This window comes from Papaver somniferum, chromosome 8, assembly GCF_003573695.1.
Source record: "Papaver somniferum cultivar HN1 chromosome 8, ASM357369v1, whole genome shotgun sequence".
In the NCBI taxonomy this organism is placed as follows: domain Eukaryota; kingdom Viridiplantae; phylum Streptophyta; class Magnoliopsida; order Ranunculales; family Papaveraceae; genus Papaver; species Papaver somniferum.
The window spans coordinates 80,089,606-80,114,995 of record NC_039365.1 but is presented as its reverse complement, the minus strand read 5'-3'; positions in this window follow the sequence as shown (position 1 = coordinate 80,114,995).

Sequence of the window (25,390 nt, the reverse complement as noted above, 5' to 3'; positions counted from 1 at the left end):
AATTATTCTCCAATGAATTCATAGATTAGTAATAAATACTCAACAACCGGGCATCTGGACCATCACTGAGCAAGCCCAAAAAAAATGGTGCGAGTGCACTCGACAATGATGCACTACTGAGCACCCGGATGCACGAATGAGTGTCCAAAAATATGAAATAATGAGGAATCCTTCGCAAAACAGTAGAAAACAATAAATATTAATAAAATAATAAGAGACGCCCAAGGCCGGGCCCAAAAGCCGGCCGACCGGCCGTACCCTAGCCATGGTCGGTCCGTGCCTCTCCCATTATTTTTCTTATTTTTTGTTATTTCGTGAACTCACAAAAACTCATTGGTTTTAGCAACTTTATTTGTTTTTGCAAAACCCGTGAATTCTCCATAACTTCGTGGATTCACGAAATAATATTATAAAATAAGAAGAGGTGTGCGAGACCGGGCAACCTAACCGGCCGGACATGCCTAAGTCGTGGCCGGTCCCATACCTCACAATCCTTAGCTTTTTATAATTATTATCCCCTAATCTCACGAAAGTCCTCCGTTTCAACAAAAACTCGTGGATTCTCCATAACTTCAAGGATTCATGAAAAATAATAAAATAGGGAACGGTGTGCGGGATCGGACAACCTAGACGGCCAACCATGCCCTAGCCATGGTCGTTCCCACACCTTGCAATCCCTAATCTTGCATAATTATTATTATCCTCAATTCATGAAACTCCTGGGTTTGAGTAAAATTCATGATTTCTCCATATTTTCTCAAATATTGCTCAAATCACGAAAAACCAAAAGCCAACATAGTCACACGACTGGCTAGCCTCTCATGGAAATTTTAAATATTAAAACACTTTTATCTTAATATTTTCAAAATATTGATGAATTGAGCATACATGCTCATTCCAACAAAAATCGAGAGTTCTCAGTCAAGATGAAACTCTTCTGAAAGTTCACGATATTGCTCGAACGCGCATCAGAAAATACTGAAACCCTCAGTATGGAAACACCGACACCACGGCAACACGTGCATGCCTCCATGACCGACTAGAGTCATTCCTAGGGCTTGCACAAATCCGGTCCCACATGTTTTCATAATTCTGACCTAATTTGCTCAATTGCTCATACTGGGCCCGAACTCTCTCCAACCAACTGGAGAATCCTTCAAATAACCAACAACTGGTCCCGTGAACACCAAGAGCCGGTCCCATGCTATCTTGGTCGGTCCTCATCTCTCGTACGTAGGTTTTGTCACCCAATGCTGAATCCAACAATATTTCAATAAATGATGAAACCTGCATTTAATCATCGTTCTTTCACCAACTCTCAAACTGAGAACCCTGGTGCGTGCTCACTCGAGCACTGGGCATCACATGGACGCTCATCATCCCATGTGGTCGGTCCGGTCCCTCTTCACTCATGACCAATTTTTAGCAATTCACCAATTGTTGAAGAATTGATCAAAAATTAGGGTTTCGAACAAACGCTTCACGAATCACCATTCTATGCAAGTTCAAACACAAAATTATGTTGATTCAGCAATCAACATCCAAATTAATAATATTCGGTAATTCACCAATATTTTTGATTAATATTTTATTGGGTCACGACACCAGTAAATAATTCTTTGAATTGAGCAATACTTGCTCAGTTGCTCGAATATTGATCCAACCATCAATATTCGGTAATTCAACAATAGTTTGTCAAATTGAGCAACACTTGCTCAATTGCACGTCAAATTACCAATATTCAGTATTTTGTTGAATTGAGCAACATTTGCTCAGTTGCACACCAAAATTATCGAATTCGTCGAATTGAGCAATACTTGCTCAGTTGCTCGACAAACTCTCGATATTCGGCAATTCGTCGAATTGAGAAATACTTGCTCAGTTGCTCGACAAACTCTCGATATTCGTCAATTCGTCGAATTGAGCAATACTTGCTCAGTTGCTCGACAAACTCTCAATATTCGGCAATTCGTCGAGTTGAGCAATACTTGTTCAGTCGCTCTAGTCAGTAATTTATTGACATCTCAGAGAACTACATGTTCAATCCATGAATCGTTGAGCATTCACCACTTATGCTCGATTCAACAAAACTAGACTCACAGTCTAAATTAGTCAACAACTGACCAACTAATACACGTCTGCCTTGCAGACTCCACGATTCGTGAAATATCAATCACGTCACAAATGGGGGGATATCACTTAGGGTTTTGGTCTGGTGGTCTACAGCACGTGGATTCGTCCACAACGAGAAATGTGCGTAAGTCGTGTAAACGGTTGAAGGAGTTAGCAAAGTAGTGGGTGCACGATCAGTCAAGTCTCCGCACGACATGGAACTGACTTTACCACGATCTCCCACTTTCCCACTCTTTCACTCAAGAAACCGTCACACTTAAAGGGATCAGTGGTACATCATTCTTGCAATATAAATAAGTCTAAATCGAGGACATCAGGATATCATCAATCATCGATTATCATCATTATACGTCAACAACTCGATATAAACTTATTCACAGAACTCAACTTCAGCAGTTCAGCAATATTGCAGAAACCTTCAACACACCCACAATCCTTGATCATCACTGATCCCACACAACTCTCAGCTTCCTTCCTACAGATCAATCCATCTCCCCCTTTGCGACCGAATTGACTCTGGAACGACCATTGTCTTGGTTTAGACCGGAGTCATACAGATTGATTTCTTGAATCTAAGCACCCCCTTTGCAGCGATGCATCTGTGTGAGGATTAACATTTTGCCCGGCTGAGGAGTCTCGACAGCACGCTCGACTCTTCACTTTCCCAAAAGACCGGGGGCTCGTTTTTCCCCATCCACAGATTGGTGACCACAGTGGGAGATTAATCTCTCGGTTGCAATCTTACATTTTCGCAAAATGGTTGATCTTAGGTCAGGTTCAGTTACAAATCCAAACGCGAACATCGCTAGCACTAGCAACAACGGTGGTATTCCAAAAACCATTCCTGCTTCCAACAATGGTGGTGACACTACTCCTCCTCGAACCAACGTGGAAAATCATCCTCTTTTTGGCTGACATCCCGAAGAAATCAGAGAAAATCCACCCACTATCGCTGATCTCATGAAAGTCCAGGAAGTTCTCGCCAAAAATCAAACTGATATGGATGCTACTCAGAAGGAGCTATGTAACTACCTCAAAACTCTTACTGACAAGATATCAGACAAAGCTCAGGAGAAAGGGAAAGACAAGGAAACATCTCCAAGCATGGATCCTGAAGTTATTCCAGTCCACGACGATGACGAGGCCCACAAAGCTGCGGAACCCGCTGGTTTCATCACCTGTGAAGACTTGGAACGTTTTATGGAGAATCGAGGAAGGGGTCATACAACGACTGTGCACCGTCATCAGCCTCCACACCCTGCAGCTACACAAAGAATTCCTCTTCCAAAGGGATACACTTCTCCAACGTTCACACTCTACAATGGAACGGGGAATGCTCGAGAACACGTTTCTCGGTTCCTGGAAGCATTAGGAGAACATGAACACAACCATGTCGTCCGTTTGAAAGAGTTTTCAAAATCCCTGACGGGTCGAGCGTATACTTGGTACAACAATATTGCACCAGGAACCATAGATAATTGGGGAGAAATGATTAATGCTTTCTACAGAAAGTACTTCTTTGTTTCTGAGCAAATTACTCTTTCTGACTTGGGAAGGATGGCTCAGAAAACTGCTGAAAATCCGAATGACTATGTGAAGAGGTTCAGGATTCAAGCTTTGGACTGTCATGATCCAAACATTACTGACCAACAACTGGTGGACTTGTGCATCAATGGCATGATCCCAGTTTACAGGGCTTTGCTGGAGAATCTTCGCTTTCAAACCTTTTCAGAACTTCATGAAGCAACCAAGCGATCAGCGACTACTGCTTCCGCCTTGCTAGAAAGAACGAAAACTGTCAAAGTAAAGGAATCAAAAGACAATCAAAGCAGCAATGCCCGGCGTCTGATCAACAAACAGTACAATGTTGAAGCCTCCATGAATGTTGTTTAAGGTAGCAAGAGAAAAGCCGAGGCACAAAAACATAAGAATGCTTCTCCAATGTCTCACCCTTCGAAAGCTCCGAGGAAGGACAAGCATACTAGAAATGCACAACCACCGAATCAACAGGATGATCAGGAAGTACCTGACTTCCCTTTTACCATTGGAGAAGTGATCGAACTACTAGAAGTCTGAGTCCAAGATGGTGCAACCAAACTACCTCTTGTCAAGAAGGAACCAACTGCGTAACAAATAGAAAACACACGTTACTGCCATTTCCATAGGTGCGTCATTCATCCAACAAGTGATTGTAGAAATTTGAAACGCATATTCAAAGAGAAGGCCGACTCAGGAGAACTGAGGACTGAAGGAGTGCACAGAAATCCTCTCCCAATCAGAACATTCGCACCCTCCGAGCAGCCGGTCAAGGAAGCGGTTCAATCCTTAATTGAGCACGTATGCGAGTTGTTGTACCTGCCAAAGGCCCAAAGAGATGATATGTTTGCTGTGCTGAACCATATTGTGTCTGGAAAGAGGCTAGCAATCCAGCAGACGCTCCCTGAACCTCCAGTAATAGACAAGGAGATGTATGACTGGGGACTTCTCACTATGGTGAATCTCAAGGGAAATGAACTTAAACGAGCATTAGTCGACGCTGGCACTGCTGTTAACATCATCCCTTTGAAAACCCCCAGAGCTTCTGGCATCACTCGACAAGAAGCGACTCATGCTCCTATTTCAGTTAGAGACCACAAGGAATCTCCAGGGAGGCTTACGGTTACATCATTCTCAACATAAGAAATGATTCGACTTGGACAGAAACTAAATTCCTCATAATTAAGGAGGATCCTGGGTATGACATGATTCTTGGGCGAGCATGGATTCATGATGGAAAAGTTGTTGCAGTATCTTCATCTTCTGTTGCGCAGTTCCCCGTCGAAGAAAGCTCTGACTCGGAAGATGATCAACCTTTCGAGCATTTGGGAAAAGTCGAAGCCTTGATGGAACTCACACAAAAACCTAGAGACGTCCACGAATTTGTCAGGAGGTTTTGCACTCAGGAAAGTCTCATTCCCCATAATGCATATGTATTACCAACTTTCAAATATGCTACCCTAGTCCGGGGAATTAATCTCACTCACGACCAAGCTGTCATCAAACGCTATGAGTGGATAGTCTCGACTCAGCAATACTACACTGAATGATTGGAGTCTCTTCCAACTAAACACCCCATTGAAATGTTTATCGCTGAAGACATGGCTCAGTTCGACAAGCGATACCCAGCATACTCTCTCTTGCATGAATGTCCACATGTGCCGCAGAATTGGAAAGATCCACCAACGTGGAATCCACAAGGAATTCCAAACCAGCAGAAGATATTCAAGGCACGGGAAACCAAGCCTAACAAATTTCATGAAGAAGATTTGGTGCTTAAGGCGACCAGACGCAATCTACATTCTACAAAGGGTTATAACTGGGAAGGACCTTTTATGATTGCTAAGTCAGTTGTTGGAGGGTACTACAAATTGGATGACATCAAGGGCAAGACGAGTATACCAGTGATTCATGAGAATTGGCTTTGATGCACGAAGCATTCAACATTGAATGTTTTATATCTAAGATAAACGCTCAAAACATTTGACGTTTTGCATCTTAGGATTTTCTTTTACCTGTATTTTCAATTCCTCCAAAACGTTTACAATACTTGCATTCAGTATTTGAAATTCAGCAATTTATCAAAAGTTCTTTACTTAAGAAAAATCTCTATCAAAATACAAAAGAAAATCCTTAATTATTCAAAAACTCAAAACCTATCAGAGTCAAAACTCAAATAAAATCTCACATCTCTCGGAAGTTCAATGTTCATGAGAAGAAAACTAAAGAAAGCCATCAAAGAAAGATTTCTGCTCCTCTGCCTCCTCCAAGACTTTCAAGGATGCCTTTTCCGCCTCCAGCTTCTTGGACAGTTCGGCAACTTCGTTCATCTTCTTCAACACAGCATCGCTAGTGGGGAAAGGAGCATCACCCTCTATTGCTTTCCTGATAGCCTCAAGCTTTTGATGAAGCCACTTCATATTGAAGACCAAGTTTTTCAGCATTCTTCAAGTTGTACTCCCAATCAAAGAGTACATCGGGCAACAGTATTTCTGGATGTGATCTGAATATCATTTATAACAAGCAAGATGGATTCTACTAGCCTCGTCAAGAAATAACTGCGTCCTGGATCCCGAGTAACAACGATGTGTCCATACATTTCCCACAGTTTCTCGTACATAGCAGCATATCTGATGGGAACACTAAATCCGCAAACAAACTGGTGATATGGGAGTATTTCACCAAATTGAGAAGCAAAAGAAATCCCTGAAGTAGGATACTCGTGTACTATCATCCGGTTCTCAGTCACTGGAGAAGTGTCAACAATCATAGGGACAACTTCAGTCGGAGTAGCTTCTGCCATTATCGATTCGGGTTTCACCGCCTCAGGCACAACTGGGATTTCCGCCGCCTCTACAGCATCAACAACCAGCACTTCATGACCCTGAGGTGCAGGGATGGAAGTCTCATCAATGAAATCTCCAGGATCGCCCAAACCATCACCATTGGATCCATTATTCCCAATTTGGCACCTAATGTGAAGATTACATGGGATTAGAATGATTCAAGCGTGGAAACACAATACAACCATAAAAGTTAAAAAATTAAGTGAACTAACATCATCTAAGTTCATTATTATGCATCTAAGACATGCACAAGTAGTGTGAAAGTTATGAAACGCATTTTCAAGCAAGCTCAGCTGAAGAAAGTTTACACTGCCCTGTGTTCAATGACGAACTGGGAGCAATTGGTGAGGAATATAGAGTTGGGTTGTATACCATTATCTTTGTATGGAAGTCCTCTACAACATGTCAAAATTTCATAACAATTGGATGAACGAGCGAGGATATGTGGCCAAAACATTGGACAACATGCAATCTGGAAAAATCCTAAAAGTCTCCTGGAACTTTACTGTTTCACCTTTTTCAGACCCTAAACATGCTCAAAAGTCAAAAATCTTTTCTAACAAAGCTTGTAAATTTCCTGTGCTTGAGGATACGTATGCATATATCGAAAATCCAACTCCAAACGAGGATTCTACAGCATTTTTACTAAAAGGCTGAAGTCTAAAATTTTCTGGTGACGTATTTCAGCAAAATTACTCGTATATTCACATGGGTTTTCATTCATTCACTCACAAATCATCAATATCATACTTCTATGAAGAAATTACAGGGGAGACACTTACTGTAGGGGTCTCTAAATCATTTGAAGACTCATTAATGCCAGAATCCTCATTGGCAACTCCACTATCTTCATTCGGTTCGGGATTTCTAGCGGTCTCCATATTGTCATGCCCCGAGGAGGGGTGTGCTTCATCAACATGCTGCTCATCTACAATGACTTCCTCCTGGATACATCAACAACGATCATCATTAATTCATCCAAAGGCGTGTTACACTGATTAGCTTGAGGAGGGAATACTTACGTCAACTTCCTCGTCAGTGTTGTATCCCTGAATTATTCGAACAGGAGCAAAACGAAGACCATCAATAACAGATGGAGCAAAATTCTGAAACGAATTAACAATATTCTTTTAAGATCCTGATCATAGGGACGAGAAAGTGACAACAATGAAGAAAAGTATTAACAACTCACCAAAAAAGCGGCAGGAGACTGTATATCATTCGGGATCATCCTATGAGATGTCTTGCTCCTGCCTTCTCCTCCTTGAGGACTTTCTTGAAGGTTTGGAGTGTTTACATCAACTCGAAATCTCACAGAATGTCCGTCCTACCATAGAGTCTACAATACAATTAAGAAGCGTGATTGGCGTACTTTGGCTAAAATCATGAAAAAGGTACTCACTTGTGTCGCATTTGGAGACGTCTTCCTTTTGTCTCCACTGGAAAGATATCTCAGCCTGGGTCGATCAGAGATCATGTCAAAGGAAGGGAACTCTCGAACTGGGGACTTAACATCCATTGCAAACTCATACACACGCTCAAGTTGCTGACGCCAGAAGTCTATGTAACCCGGAGTCACGAAATTAGCACGATCAGAGTATGGGAATAAATACTCACTTCCCTCCACATGAGTGCAGTCCAGATTAGTCTTCAAATACTCAATTTATGGTTTGTTCATTCGGTGACCCGGAATACACTGATCAACACCCATCTGTCGAGTCGCTCTATCAATATTGTATTCTTTTACCCGGAATTCTCCATTTATTACTGATATCAAGAAGCCAGGAGTACAACTCAAGACAAAAGATCTCTCTCCTTTACTCAGACCAGCACCAGTACTCAACGTGATATTCTCGTCAATAGTATTGAAAGTGATAAAATTTGAGAAAAGAGAAGGAACCGACACCCAGGGGCGAAAATTGAACTCGGACTCAATGTCCAAAACGTCAGTAATGCATATCTTGTATTGTGGTTTCTTTCTAGACCAACGCATGATCCTTGCGTTATTCTTCTCAAGGAATGAGTGACGAGTGTCACCTTGGGGACTTGCAAAATGCTGTGGAGAATTGGGGTGTAACTCTCGAGATGCTCCCACATCAAGGCTTGGAGGAACATGGTATTGGCATATGTCTCGACTTTCATGAAGCCATCAGAAATACTGGAGTCTATAACTAGAGAGTCTAAATTGGCGAACAACGAACCCAAGAATAGACTGCCAATAGGAATTTTCTCACCTTTTGCCATCTTTATCGAAAAGCGAATCACAAACGTCTTCAGCAAGTGTCCACAATCTTCAAAGATATCCCTGGAAATCCACAGGCATAAGAAAGCAGCAATTGTTAAAGCGCCATCAACCGGTTCTTCAGTAATTCTATCTCTCGGCCACCAATATGATAACCATTGATCATAGAAGGATGCGGGTGACTCATTGATTTCGTGCATATTGGCCTCTAATATGTTAGATATCTCCTTCTCCTCTGATGAAAGCTCTTCAGGGAAATTACCAGTAATTGGAAGGTGCAACAAAGCAACTACATCTTCTAAAGTAATGGTTAATTCTCCCCATCTGCATATAAACGTGTGAGTAGGAACACACAACCGGGCGAGCAAGGATACCATACCTGGTATATCATGGTTGATGATTAAATCTCCAGCAGCTTGAATGGCTCGTGTTACCTGGGCATTATCCAATATGGTCCTAACACGGTTATGACCCAGCATGTGTCTTTCCCATCCAGAGAAATGCATCAGGGGCTTTCGTGAAAGCTTGAACTCCACATGAGAAGCCGAAAAGTGTTTTCCTTGCAAACAAAACCGGATTACTGCTTGAGGAGATACCAATTTATGCTGAGTAGTGCTTCTGTGATTTATTAACAACCGAAACGAGGAGTCTAAGGGACGCTTTTCAGGTCTATATAGATACGTAAAGAACTTATCCTCAGCAGTTGGAATGTTCTTGGTCTTGGGACTTCCCTCTTTCTCCTTGGAAATCTCATAATCCTCATTTCTGGGGGAACCATCACCTCTGGAAGAGGAGTTTGTGAAAACATCCTCTCTCGAAGAAGCATCATCTTCAGAAGCGCTACGTGACTGAGCCATTTTCACAAAGTTGTTGTGACATCCATACACAAATTTCATCAACAGAATTGAAGCAACAAGACAATTATGATGCTCATATCGACGTCTACAAAAATGGTAATCCTCAACTCTTACCTATTTAAGATTTCAAGAACTTAGTGATAACAGCGTAAAACCCCAAAAATTGCTTGTTCTTTCAAACCCGCAAATCCGAGCAAAAAACTTATCATTTGGGAGTGAACACTGACTTTTCACGAAACCATGAACAATTCACATAAACTTTTCATGTGAACATCTCATGATTTTATACCACAAAAAATATATCATAAAATCATGAAACACAATTGTTCATCTTCAACAGTTACTCAAAATCACTGTTTGATTTTATTTTATCAAAAAAAAAAAAAAACTCACGTACGCATATAAAAAGAAATCTTTTTACGTGAGTGAACTTTGCTCAATCGAGCATTCACCTATGAAACAAGGGTCTTTTCTATTTTGTAAAGTCCGAATAAAATTTCAAAAGTTCTCAAACAAATTTTCATCATGAACTCCAGGTCTTTTCGAAATTCCTTTAACCCTAAAGATCGTTATTTATTACTTTTTACGAACAAACCTAAGTTCCTAAAAGTATTTGAAAAGTTCATGCTTTCAAAAACAAACTTGGATTTTCATGAAACCTAATAAACAAAAACTTTTGCTACTGTAACTAGACCATGTCTATTCAAAATTTTATGTATCTCTTCATATTAGGGATTTTTGCTCGTTCCTTCATCTAATGAACAAACGGGCATATACATACGTTTTCTAAAAATCCTTCATAAATTCTACGCATGCATGCCACTAGGGGATTTATTATTTTGTGAACAACTCATGAATCATAAAACTAACAATAAAAAAACAAAAATTCGGACGGACTCACCTGCCGGACGGTGATCGGACGGCGGCGGTGCTGGCATGAATTTTTCTTCCTCCTCCCTGTTGTTGCTGAACTCATGAAGGTCAAATAATAAGAATTATTATTAGGGCTATTCCCTTTTATATCGAATTTGTTTCCAAAACCTAATAAAACATGGGTTTCCTTTTTGGGGCTAGGGCCCGTAAATCCTAGGCCGACCATAACTAAGCTTCTGAACGCCCAAATCAGCAGTGCCTCATCCCTCCACGCTCACGAGATGACACTCTATCTTACTATCAAGGTCCTCATATGTGCATCTGCTCGTACATGACATCATTGGGGTAAATCGAGGATTCTAAAACTACCTTTGTAGACTGAGTTCGACCGCTGATCTCGTCGACTGAAAATCACCATTTAATGCTTACTGCAGAACATGACTGTTCCTCACTAAGCAGGGGACTTAATGTAGATGGTGGATTTTCAACAAAGGGAAAAACCGTAAAATCATGAGGCATGTTTTTGACACGGCTTTCAGGCATGCAACGATTCATATTTTACGAAGCCATGATGAATATGTTTTCGAAAAGCCTCCACTAGCTGAACGTTCGATCCCTGGAATTTCGTCGTGACCTCTATGCAGAATAACATATTTAGGCGGTTCTCCGTAGATTGAGAGCTTAACGCCTTCAGGACGTCGGTGATACTCACTGTTCCCTGACTCCAGGAGAGAGACCCACCTCCACATAGAAGAATAGTTGGGCGGCGGACGCCTTCAGGACGTTGGTGATACTCACCATTCCCTGATTATGTGGAGAGACTGTGGATAAATTCAGGTGGTTCTCCGTAGATTGAGAGCACTAACGCCTTCAGGTCGTAAACAACATCGTGACTCCCTGACTATGCACCATTCAGAATAGATGTGACCCTTTAACTGGCTAATATCTTTTCTGCAATAGATTAATTCTGCCGGGATATTCACCACTGAATTCCCAGAATAATCTATTATTGCTCTTATTCCATGGTCGAATCCACAGCCTGATCCCATGGAATGGCAATAAAAATTGCTCATATTCCATGGTCGAATCCACGGCCTGATCCCATGGAATGGCAATAACAATTGCTCCTATTCAATGGTCGAATCCACGGCCTGATCTCATGGAATGAAATTAACTATTGCTTCGATTCTATGATCGAATCCACGGCTTGATCTCATAGAATGGCAATAAAACAACTGTGTTATCTCATTACTCCGATTTCATGATCGAATCCACTGATCTCATGAAATGGTAATAGATAATCTTAATTACTCTGATTCTATGGTCGAGTCCACGATCCCATAGGATGATAATGCTTTTTTTATTATTCTGAATTCGTAGTCGAATCCACAGCTGATCCTGCGAATTAATAATGAACAACTATTCATTTTTATTACTCAGTTTCATGAATTATTCTCCACTGAATTCATATATTAGTAATAAATACTCAACAACCGGGCATCTGGACCATCACTGAGCAAGCCCCACAAAAATGGTGCGAGTGTACTCGACAATGATGCACGACTGAGCACCCGGATACACGAACGAGTGTCCAAAAATATGAAATAATGAGGAATCCTTCGCAAAACAGGAGAAAACAATAAATATTAGTAAAATAATAAGAGACGCCCAAGGCCGGGCCCACCAGACGTCCGGCCGGCCGTGCCCTAGCCATGGTCGGTCCGTGCTTCTCCCATTATTTTCCTTATTTTTTGTTATTTCGTGAACTCACGAAAACTCCTTGGTTTTAGCAACTTTCCTTGTTTTTGCAAAACCCGTGAATTCTCCATAACTTCAAGGATTCACGAAATAATATTATAAAATAAGGAGAGGTGTGCGAGACCGGGCAACCTAACCGGCCGACCATGCCTAAGCCGTGGCCGGTCCCACACCTCACAATCCTTAGCTTTTTATAATTACTATTCCCTAATCTCATGAAACTCCTCCGTTTCAACAAAAACTCGTGGATTCTCCATAACTTCAAGGATTCTCCATAACTTCAAGGATTCATGAAAAATAATAAAACAGGGAAAGGTGTGCGGGACCGGGTAACCTAGCCGGCCGGCCATGCCCTAGCCATGGTCGGTCCCACACCTTGCAATCCCTAATCTTGCATAATTATTATTTTCCTCAATTCATGAAACTCCTGGGTTTGAGCAAAATTCATGATTTCTCCATATTTTCTCAAATATTGCTCAAATCACGAAAAACCAAAAGCCAACATAGTCACATGATTGGCTAGCCTCTCACGGAAATTTTAAATATTAAAACACTTTTATTTTAATATTTTCAAAATATTGATGAATTGAGCATACATTGTACTTCCAACAAAAATCGAGAATTCTCAGTCAAGATGAAACTCTTCTGAAAGTTCACGATATTGCTCGAACGCGCATCAGAAAATACTGAAACCCTCAGTATGGAAACACCGACACCACGGCAACACGTGCATGCCTCCATGACCGACTAGAGTCATTCCTAGGGCTTGCACAAATCCGGTCCCACATGTTTTCATAATTCTGACCTAATTTGCTCAATTGCTCATACTGGGCCCGAACTCTCTCCAACCAACTGGAGAATCCTTCGAATAACCAACAACTGGTCCCGTGACCACCAAGAGCCGGTCCCATGCTCTCTTGGTCGGTCCTCATCTCTCATACCTAGGTTTTGTCACCTAATGCTGAATCCAACAATATTTCAATAAATGATGAAACCTGCATTTAATCATCGTTCTTTCACCAACTCTCAAACTGAGAACCCTGGTGCGTGCTCACTCGAGCACTGGGCATCACATGGACGCTCATCATCCCATGTGGTCGGTCCCACTTCACTCATGACCAATTTTCAGCAATTCACCAATTGTTGAAGGATTGATCAAAAATTATGGTTTCGAACAAACGCTCCACGAATCACCATTCTGAGCAAGTTCAAACACAAAATTATATTGATTCAGCAATCAACATCCAAATTAATAATATTCTATAATTCACCAATATTTTTGATTAATATTTTTTTGGGTCACGATACCAGTAAATAATTCTTTGAATTGAGCAATACTTGCTCAGTTGCTCGAATATTGATCCAACCATCAATATTTGGTAATTCATCAGTAGTTTTTCGAATTGAGCAACACTTGCTCAATTGCATGTTAAATTACCAATATTCAGTATTTTGTTGAATTGAGCAACACTTGCTCAGTTGCACACCAAAATTATCGAATTTGTCGAATTGAGCAATACTTGCTCAGTTGTTCGACAAACTCTCGACATTCGGCAATTCGTCGAATTGAGCAATACTTGCTCAGTTGCTCGACAAACTCTAAATATTCTGCAATTCGTCGAGTTGAGCAATACTTGCTCAGTCGCTCTAGTCAGTAATTTATTGACATCTCAGAGAACTACATGTTCAATCCATGAATCGTTGAGCATTCACCACTTATGCTCGATTCAACAAAACTAGACTCACAGTCTAAATCAGTCAACAACTGACCAACTAATACACGTCTTCCTTGCAGACTCCACGATTCGTGAAATATCAATCACGTCACAAATGGGGGGATATCACTTAGGGTTTTGGTCTGGCGGTCTACAGTACGTGGATTCATCCACAATGAGAAATGTGCATAAGTCGTGTAAACATTTGAAGGAGTTAGCAAAGTGGTGGGTGCATGATCAGTCAAGTCTACGCACGACATGGAACTGACTTTACCATGATCTCCCACTTTCCCACCCTTTCACTCAAGAAACCGTCACACTTACAGGGATCGGTGGTACATCATTCTTGCAATATAAATAAGTCTAAATCGAGGACATCATGATATTATCAATCATCGATTATCATCATTATCCGTCAACAACTCGATATAAACTTATTCACAAAACTTAACTTCAGCAGCTCAGCAATATTGAAGAAACCTTCAACACACCCACAATCCTTGATCATCACTGATCCCACACAACTCTCAGCTTCCCTCCTACAGATCAACCCATCTCCCTCTTTGCGACCGAATTGACTCTGGAACGACCATTGTCTTGGTTTAGGCCGGAGTCATACAGATTGATTTCACGAATCTAAGCACCCCCTTTGCAGCGGTGCATCTGTGTGAGGATTAAAATTTTGCCCGGCTGAGGAGTCTCGACAGCACGCTCGACTCTTCACTTTCCCAAAAAACCGGCGGCTCGTTTTTCCCCATCCACAACTGGGAAAATGGTCAAGATGTTTGCATGGATGTCACAGGTGTGTCTCCCTTCACTGGTGAAGGTATTCGCTCCTTTGTCCCAGAAAAAGTTATTTCTAATGCGGTTTCACGTAAACGTATTAAATATTTGGACAAGTGTCCTTCACTTGGATATGGTCTGGGTATCCTAGCTTCTTCTACTATAGGGGAACTCAGTGAAGATACTTTATGTTTTTTCAAGCGTCTGAAGAATTATCTAGTTAAACGATGCTAGTAGTGGTTTTGGTAGTTTTATTTTTCATAGATTAAGCATTGTTATTCAAAGAGGAGTTGGATCCCAGCTTGTTGCTGGGCTACCAATCAAAAGCTTCGTATAAGTGTTTCTCCTAAATATTTTCTCTAAAATGATATTATTTTTACTTAATCATGTTAATATTCAAATTAAAAAACCAAAAAACAAAAAACACTTGGATAGCAATATGTGTGTGTTTTCCCTGTCTCTGTCGCCTAAACAAGCGTGGAATGCAGGATCTATGGGAACTATCATGTAATCTGCTGACAAGAAGCATGCGCTTCTTTCTTGTGATGCCTTACAACAATTACACTGTTGGCTATGCAGTCATTGCATGATTTTACATGCCTGGAAAAAACCTTGTAAGCATGGTACGAATGTCATCCCAAGACCATATAATGGTAGGTACGTGAACTTTCTCATCTCTGACATTCCCAAGCCTTCATTGGCAGTCAGCGATAATCCAACCTCTTCAACAGACACTTCTTCTATATCTCTTTCTTTAGAGTTGTTGAATGATGTATTTCAGAGACAATTCACTACCATATCGTGCATCCCCCCACCTTGCAGGCTGAGTTTTTCTAGAACTCTTAAATCCTGCCTAGACACAGTCACCCGTAATCCTAGGGAGTTATCTTCTTGGATTCGATTACTACTCCTCCCTGTCTGTACTCTTAATCTATATCTCCCTAAGAATTCATCAAAGGAACGATCCAATTCCAGGAAAAAGATGTAAATCGCCTCTATTAACCAAGCCCTGATTGAATGGCGAGAACCTAATGGTTGTCTCAATATGATCAATAAACTGCTGGAACATCCCAAGCGACGTCAGTTAAGCAAGCCAAAGAGCAAGCAGTCACAAGATGCAGCCAATCTGAAAGCCTACCATAAGAAGTTGTCCTACAGACACTATACTGCAGCAATTAGAGTGCTTTCATAAAATGGTTTTGTTCCCTGTACTGAAGAAACCCTTTCAGAATTGCCACACAAACACCTTAATGCTTCTCCACCAACTATCTTTGTTGAGGCCATACCTTGTGACGCTATTACGGTGGATGTTGTGTCAGTTCTCAAAGCCATTAGAAATTTTCCTAAGGGTACATCCTGTCGGCGAGATGGGTTGAGAGCTCAACATCTCCTTGATGCCATGAGCGGCGCAGCTAATGCAGTCGCAGACGAGTTGTTAGCCTCCATCACTCAGGTGGTTAATCTATGGCTATCTGGTAAGTGTCCATCTGCACTTGGAGAATTTATAGTTAGCGCCCCTCTCACTCCCCTGTAGAAACCAGGTGGTGGTCTTCGTCTCATTTCCGTTGGAACCATTTAGAGGAGGCTTGTATTTAAGCTTGCTGCCACCAAAGTTGGGAAGGATATGTCTGTGTACCTTGGAGACTACCAATTTGGTGTAGGAGTGCCTTTGGTGGAGAAAGTATTCTCCATTCCGTCAACAAACTAATAGAACTCAAAGGTAACAGGTCCGATACTTCCATGCTTCTCGTAGATTTTACCAATGAGTTCAACATGGTTGATATGATTGCACTAATTAAGGAGGTTCGACCATAGTGCCCCGCAATTTCCCATTGGGTTGAATTTTGCTATGCACACCCGGTTGAATTTTGCTATGCACACCCTGCCAGGCTCTATTACAATGATGTTAGTTTATCCTCCGCGCAAGGTGTTGATAAGCACGCAAGTGCGACACTTTTATACCCACATTTATACTAGTTAGGTTTCGATATCTCGCTAATAACTATATTTTAGAGTTTTTACAGGACTTACAAAAGAAATCCGATCAACGGACCAATAAATGACCGAAGTGGATGGCATGGTATCTCTATATATCCGCACCACTCAAATCACTCACGGCACTAAATAGAGATGGATCTTAAACGATGAAGTTGGGGATGTCAGGCACATGAATCTCTCTCGTGTGGGCTAAGAGGATAACTAGTGGGACATGGCCATTTATGAACCACATTTCTTTAGTGGTCTGTCGACAGCATACTCCACTTCATTCTCATGGGAAAAGAAATTCATTTCCTAACAGAAAGATGATATGAAATTCATTCTTCTCCATGATGCGTGCGTCAAATTGAGATGGAACTGGAGATGAGTTCCATGGGTGCTATTCGTGGTGGCTGTATGTGGTTTCGCAGAAGTAACTGAAGATGGCAACAAAACAAAGTTAGGGATTTGCGTTAGTGGAATTGATATTGATGTTACTGAAATTGGGTTCAAGTGAAATCACGATTGAGGAATGAACTACAACAACTATGAAATGTATTTTGGGTTAGTGTTTCTATTGTCCTCGGGAGATGTTGAAGTGGTTCTGATTACGGAAGGACTGGCAGTAATGGTTTGTTATATGGAACTTGAGTTCAGTTCAACAAAAGCGGCAACATAAATATTGTTGGGTTAGATGGTTTTGCTTTGCAGACTAACTGAAGACGAAATTTAGATGACCAGGAAGAGAACAAATTGGTGTTGGCTGCCGTATTTGATGAGATGGTTTTTGAAGAATTAGGGCATGTCTTGTTACCAAATCAGTGGAGAGCCGTCAATTCATGGTTGTATGATGGGTGTTGGTCGTGGTGTTTCTATTTGAATTTTGAAGACAAATTGATTGGAGATGGATCTGTTCACATGGGAGTGGGTCTACTGTGAGTTTTTGATTACTTTGCAATTAGCAGCTGAGTTTGGGTTTGCTTTGCAATTAGTGATTGAGAAATGAAAGTGGGTGAAGAGAGAACTGTGAAGGCAAGAAAATGGCTTGAATCTGTAGATGACGAGAGAACAAGTATTGTGGTTGAAGACAGCCGTGAATTGGCTAATTGTGTACAGTTCAGTTTGGGGTGTTTAGACTTGGATTTTTCAGTCGTGAAATCAATGGAGCAAGGAAGTTGAGATGCTGGTATTGGTTGGTTAATGAATTGTGACAAGATGGATTAGAGAGAGATGAGGTGATGCTCAGTTAGACACAAGAAGGGTGTTGTGGTTGGCAGTGGCGAGACTTTGCGGATGGCCTGAATTTGGAGCTTGAGCTGGTGGCAGATTCAGAAGTTCAGGGAGTTGTGCAAACGGTGGAAGAAAGAGCTTAGAGGTTCAGAAGTGGGCAGTACCCGGACTAGAGCTGGCAAACGGGCGGGTCGGGGCTGGCTTGTTACGGGTTACACGGGTACGGGTTAACACGGGTCAAAACCCGCGGGTTGATATTCTTCACGGGTTGTCATTTGTCCAACCCGCACCCGCAACGGGTTAAACCCGCGGGTTCACGGGTTAACCCATTTACGGTGAGTCAACTCGCTAGAAATGGTTTTGGCAGAATACATATAAAAAGCAATCAGGAAATGTGAAGCAATCAGGAAATGTGAAGAAGTTTTTTAATGAACCTCCTGTAGTAGCTACTACTGATCATGAAGGCCGGGCTATGTAAACATACTCGCCGCAGTATCATGTAGCTAGCGATTTTGGGTCATTTTAACGGTTCATGCTTAAACCATTTTACATAAATTGTTTGGCAAAATAGTTACAAGGCTGCTGCTACAGGTTTAAACAAAAATAAATAAAAAATTGACAAAAGAAAGGCAAACTTTATAAAAGAATGAACTAAAGAGGTGATAAGAAACCCAAAAACTTTATAAGGATGTGTAAGTTACAACATACATATAAGGAAAACTTCATATTGCAGATATTGATGCAGGTTTAATGCTTACAAATATAGGTTCATCAAGTTGAATACCAATAATAACAATGAAAACACATTAACAAAATGCAGTATCCTACAAACTTTGAAGAATAAAATCTCTCTAAAATCCTCATATAGGAAGAAACTATTAGTGCATCTTCTTTACCACTGTCGAGTTGCACAGGACAAAATCAATTGCTTGTAAGTTGTAACTCTACTTTCTTGAAACTCAAGAATGGACAAGACTCACCACCAACAGTGAGTAGAACAGTAAACCCCCACAAAGTATGGACTAAATCTTAGTTGAGAAACAAACCAAAGAATCGAGAATAAAAATTGAAGATCTATAATACCTTTCTCGATTCCGACCGTATCCTTATTATAAAATGAGGAGACCCTGAATGTTTCCTCTATCCCAAACTCGAAACTAAATACAACATCTGAAAATTAAAATCAATTAAAAATCAGATTTATAAACTGAACACAGCATCTGAAATTTGAAAAATGAAATTGCAAAAGGAATTGAAAGAACAAAGAAACTAAAACTAAGTTTGTGGTGTTGCGGCATTATGTTTACAAAAGGAATTGCAAAAGGAATCAGATTTATTAGGTCCTAGATTAAGTTCAATGAAACTCATCAAGACTGATCAACGATATGATACCACATGACAGTACTCAAGCTTTTCAAAACTAGCAAGATTAAGAACCATATGTCTTCAAACAATATCTTGAGAACAAGAATAGAATTAGCACATAAAATATCTATAAGTTGAAATTATTCAGCACCATTAAGTTCAAGAGATGTTACAAGTTCTCAAAGAAGCATTATATACATCAACAAAGCAAAATTTCAAAACCCCAAATCAAACTGAATTCAGGATTATAAAGACATTTGAGGTGAACTATGACAACTACACAGGACAGATAACATTAGTATTTTTTGATCCATTAAAGGTTCTAACTTCTAAGTCTACATTATACCATTAAACATACATCATTAATCTCAAGATAATAGAACATACACTGCAACAACATTGTCTAAGCAAATAACAAGGAATTCTTGGTTGTTGTTTTTTAAATAAAAAATTATTAAAATTATAACCTCAATTGTTTCCTCGTTCAAAACTCTTCTGTTTAAGTTGATGAAGATGGTCAATTCTTCATGGATGCAGCTTGACTCCTTGAGTACCTAACCAAAATCCCCAAATTAAACCCTAAATCAGGAGTTCAGGATCAGGACACTCACAAAAAATCAAAATAATAATTCAAAAATTATATGAAAAAAGAAAAACATAATCTAGTAATGAATTTATTATGTTTTATACCTTCTCTGTTTTTGAACAAATTGATTCAGGTGAAGAAATAAAAATAAAGATTGAAAAAGTAAAGGAAGAGAGCACATTCAGTAGAAGAATCGAAGAAAGTACCTATTCGCCTAACAGAGAGCAACCACGAGAGGGATATCAGCTTGTAGTATGAGAAAATGGAGAGAAATCGACGAGAGGGAAAGTCAGGGCCTTCAGTTCAGGCGATGGCCGCTGCAAACGGAAGAGAAGAAGAAAGAAGAGAAGAGAAGTTACGCTAGGGTTTTTTAGTTTTATACCTAGGGCTTGGACTGGAGACACGTATCGTATGGATTAAAGGGACACGTGTCAAAAAAAATTATAATTACGGGTTCACAGGTTCAATCCGCGGGTTCATGGGCCGGGACGGGTTAACCCGTTTACTCACAAGTCGGCATTTCTCCAACCCTAACCCGGCTTGTTTAGACACCAACCGAGCCGGGTGCGGGTTTTTTACGGGCCGGTCCGGGCAAAACCGCGGGTTTTGACTTGTTTGCCAGCTCTAACCCGGACCTTGCAAAGGGCTGGATTTGGAAATCAAGGTCAGTGATGGGCCTTTGGCAATTCTTGTGTAGTACAGATATGGAGTCCTAGCAACACATATAAATACCCAGGAGACAAAGTAAAAGTGGGAGGCCGTCTACAGGGAAGAAACTAGGGTTTGCTGTTTTCCTATGATTTGCTAAACTATTATTAGGGGTGAAAGATGAACTTGTAGGTTTAATTTACTTATGTTCTCAAATAATGGTTTCAAAAATAAAAGCTTAACGTAATGTTTGTGTTTTTCAAGATTGGGTTGTTTGTTTAATGAGTTTTTCATGTTTTGTGCCATAATGTTTGTGTTTTTCAAGATTGGGTTGTTTGTTTAATGAGTTTTTCATGTTTTATGTCATGTATATTTCATAGTTGAATTCTTGAACAACATCCATATAGAACCTTGGTGATAAATGATTTATGATAATACTATGACTATCTATTCCTTGTATGATTAATGTTTAGGATTTCTACCTTCTAGGTTGAGAACAAACATATCCTCTTGATAATTCTTGTCTATTGTTCTTAATTGAAATATCTTCCGTGTTTCGATAGCTAGGTTTGTTGTTTTACATGAGTCAAATGAGACCTTTGTGAAAGACATAAGTGAAGCTTTAGCCTATAACGGATTATGTAACCCTAATATTTCCACATCCCTGATTTACAATCTTTATAAATTTTCTTTATTTATTTGTTAGCTTATTTTCTTAGTACAACAGTCTTTGAAATGTTGCATCTTGATTAGTTAGTTCTTGATATTGATTAGTAATAGTTTTCACACTCCTCGAGGGAACGAACCGTGCTTGCCATTGTGTGCAATTTTGACACCGTACACTTGCGGTAAAACAAATTCGGTCTTCCGACTCATCAGGTGTACAACAAGGAGATCCCCTGGGACCTCTGCTTTTTGCTCTTACAATCTACACCATTGTGAAGAACATCGCATCAAAGTGCAACCTAGAGCTACAAGAATGGTACTTAGACGACGACACTATCATTGGCGACACCCTAGAAGCCTCTAAAGCTTTGTATATCATTCAATTAGAAGGTTCTAATAGAGGTATTCATCTCAACATCCACAAAACGGAAGTATTTTGGCCCACTGAAGAACCTCGCACTTTTGAGCCTGACGTATTCCCTACTAACATTGGCATACCATCAATCGGAGTCAAGTTGTTAGGTGGCCCGGTAACAATAACAGTTCACAGTTATTGGTCATGTCAGTAAAGATATGGTTTTGCAAAGAGTAGAGAAGACTATTAAGCTCATGTCAGTCTTGAAGAATCTCAAAGACACCCAATGTGAACTGTTATTGCTGCCAACTACTCCGGAGTCTCCAAACTATACTTCACTATGCGCACAACATGTCCTCAGGCCTTAGAGAAAGCTACTTAGATGACTACCTCTATCAATATTTGCGGTTTCTAGTTACTGAAGACGGAGATGGATTTGGTCCCTTACTGTTTCGTCTAGTGACTCTCCCTATCAAGGAAAGTGGATTTGGAATTTACACTATATATGACACGTCTAAATATTGTTACTTGGTTTCGCAGTTCCAGACACAATTTGTCCAGCGCATCATCCTAAACAGGGTTTCTCTTACAAACCAAAGTGGTGTGTCTCAGGAAGCCTTGCAGACTTATACTCAGGTATGTGGAATTAATCCTTCTTCACTCAGCTTCAATATTACAGCCCCTCTCCCATGCATTCTGTGCATTCCCTGGCTGTCGTATACTTTGAAGTTGTGACTAAAAAAATACCCACCACCTTCCTTATGTCTGTAAGAGACAATGTACTTTGGCAGAGCAACAAGATGAAACACACTCAAGAATACCTACTTGTGGTTCCTATCAGTGGCCTAAACCAGACACTCGGTCCTCGTCAGTTTCGATGTGTCCTTAGATATCGCCTAGGCGTTACTTTATTTGTTGAAGGCAGCCATTGCACCAGTTGCATGAGGGAGATGGACATATATGGGGATCACGCACTTCATTGAGCCAGCGAAGTTGGGATTAAATTTCACCATGATCTTGTACGATACGTCGTTGTAGATATATGTTTTTGAGTCAGGATTTCAGCTAGGAAGGAAGCATCTCTAGGTTTTCGCTCTGAGAATAACAATACATTATTGCCCGCTGATTTACTGGTTTACAAATGGAAGAACGGAAAGGATACTTGCTTCGACATCACAAGAGTCTCACCTTTTACGAATGACATTCGTTACTTCACACCCGGCCAGGCCATTGCTAAGGAAGTCCTTCGCAAGAGCAATAAATATCTTACCACATGCGAAGCTAATGGATACGGGTTGGGCATTTTGGCATTCACTACTTTAGGCGAGCTAAGCGAAGATACTACCACTTTCTTGAAGAGACTGAAGAACTTTCTAGCTAACAACAATGCAAATTGTGACACTGGAAGTTTTCTTTTTCATCGAATAGGCATTACAATTCAAAAGGGCGTTGGTTGGTGGCTAGACTACCAATAAACTTTGTATAATCGACTTTATTTTTATTTTCTAATAAAGAGACATGGATTGCTTTAAAACAAAATGTTTATTATTGTTCAATAAAATCAACCGCTGGTTCCCTTGTATATGCTAGCTTAGTTGATCGAGAATTAATATTATCGGTTGCTGGTTCCTTTGTATATTCCAAGTTGTGTTGATACTAATCCAGACCAGTATCTCAATCCATTAGGATTCACAGTTTCATCTTGGTTGAGGCCTTCGGACAGATATGGGAAACGCTGTTCACTTAGACAACATTCTATTGAACTATCTATCTCTATAATCCATCTTCTTAATGTGTGATTCCGATTATTGACGTACTTAGTGCGACTATCTGAGTAGAACTATGTCACTTATATTTATGAATATGATTCACATCATGGTACTTTCTCTTGTGATCAATGAGAGTATGCTAACCAAGGAGATTATTTAGTGTAATTCTTGAGTTCTTCACAGATAACTAGGATTTGGAATAAAGGTTTTGTGGGTACACCTCTTGTAGACCCTCCCAAGACTATAACTCGGCCACTAGGGCCACCTAGGGGTTTAAAGGCTTGTTATACATGCTAAGTGTGATTGTATCCTCAACGAAAGGGAGTTGTATGTTTTAAAATTAATTTTGTTTGATTTGCTCGAGGACTAGCAAAGTATAAGTGTGGGGGAATTTTATAGGTGTCTAAAACACCTTGATATTTATTTATTGTTTATGCTTTCTTTGCTAAGTTTTCTTGTAAATTATGTGAAAAAGCGGGGGTCTAACAACCACACCCAATATTTTTCTTAGCAATCTGTATGGACAAACTCCAATATACTTTCTAGAGAATCAACTAGATAGTCAGACTCAATCTAGATAAAAAGTATATCAAAAGAGTTTATATCTCAAACTCTCGATTTGATATATACTCAAGCAAATAGAAATCTGCGAGTCTTTATCAAATACTAGAGAGATAACTTGGATGGTACCAAAGAACAATATCCAAGTGTCAATCAATTTAAATCAACAACCAAAAGGTCGAATATTCTAACTGATTGAACAACGCACAACCTGTGATATTTCAATTATATAACAAAATATAATGCGGAAAAGAAATAACACAGAAACCAGAATTTTGTTAACGAGGAAACCGCAAATGCAGAAGAACCCCGGTACCTAGTCCAGATTGAACACACACTGTATTAAGCCGCTACAAACACTAGCCTACTCCAAACTAACTTCAGTGTGGACTGTAGTTTAACCCCAAACAATCTCACACTGATCCAAGGTACAGTTATGCTCATACGTCTCTGATCCCAGCAGGATACTACGTACTTGATTCCCTTAGCTGATCTCACCCACAACTAAGAGTTGCCACGACCCAAAGTCGAAGACTTTAATAAACAAATCTCCATCACACAAAAAAGTCTACGGTAATAGATAAATCCGTCTCCTACGAGTTTTGTTCCGTATTTTGATAAATCAAGGTGAACAGGAACCAATTGATAAATCGGACTTATATTCCCGAATAACAACCTAGTATTATCAATCACCTCACAATAGTCTTAATCGACGCAGCGAAAGAAGATATTGTGGAATCACAAACGATGAGACGAAGATATTTGTGATTACTTTTTATCTTGCCTATTGGAGATAGAAATCTCAAGCCAATTATTAAAATTATAATAGAAACAGCAAGATCAGATCACACAACTACGATAAAGTAGTATCGTTTTGGCTTCACAATCCCAATGAAGTCTTTAAGTCGTTAACCTGGTTTAGAAGAAGAAACCAAAGGTTAAAGGAGAATCGACTCTAGCTTAGCACAACTAGTATCACACAGAATGTGTGGGGATTAGGTTTCCCAGTTGTTAGAGTTCTGATAGACACATTTTTGTGTCCGATTTGTCTCGATTCTATATATTGTTAGGGCTCATTTGTGTACTTATTATGGTGTTTTATTTATTTGTAGGTATTTTTGGCTAATAAACATTTTTGGAAAAAATTGGCTCGAAAAGTTGTCGGAAAGCACCCGGAGGACAGTTGCTATTCGGACCCCAGTTTGGATAAGGGGCACCCTCAGGACACCCCTTAAGGAATCTGCTAAAGGCACCCCTACTCTGGTTAGGGGGCATCCGTGTTCTTCCCTATTTGAACAGAAAATTGGCGGGAGTAGGTGCAGTTTCTGGCAGACTTAGGGTTCTTGATTTGGAGGAGTTTGAGGTCGATTAAACCTCTGATTTTCATAGGATAGACACCTTATGGGTATAGGAATCTGATATGGGTGTTGAAATCGATTAGACTGGGCTCAATCGACGGATTTTTATCACAACAGAAATATATGGAAAGT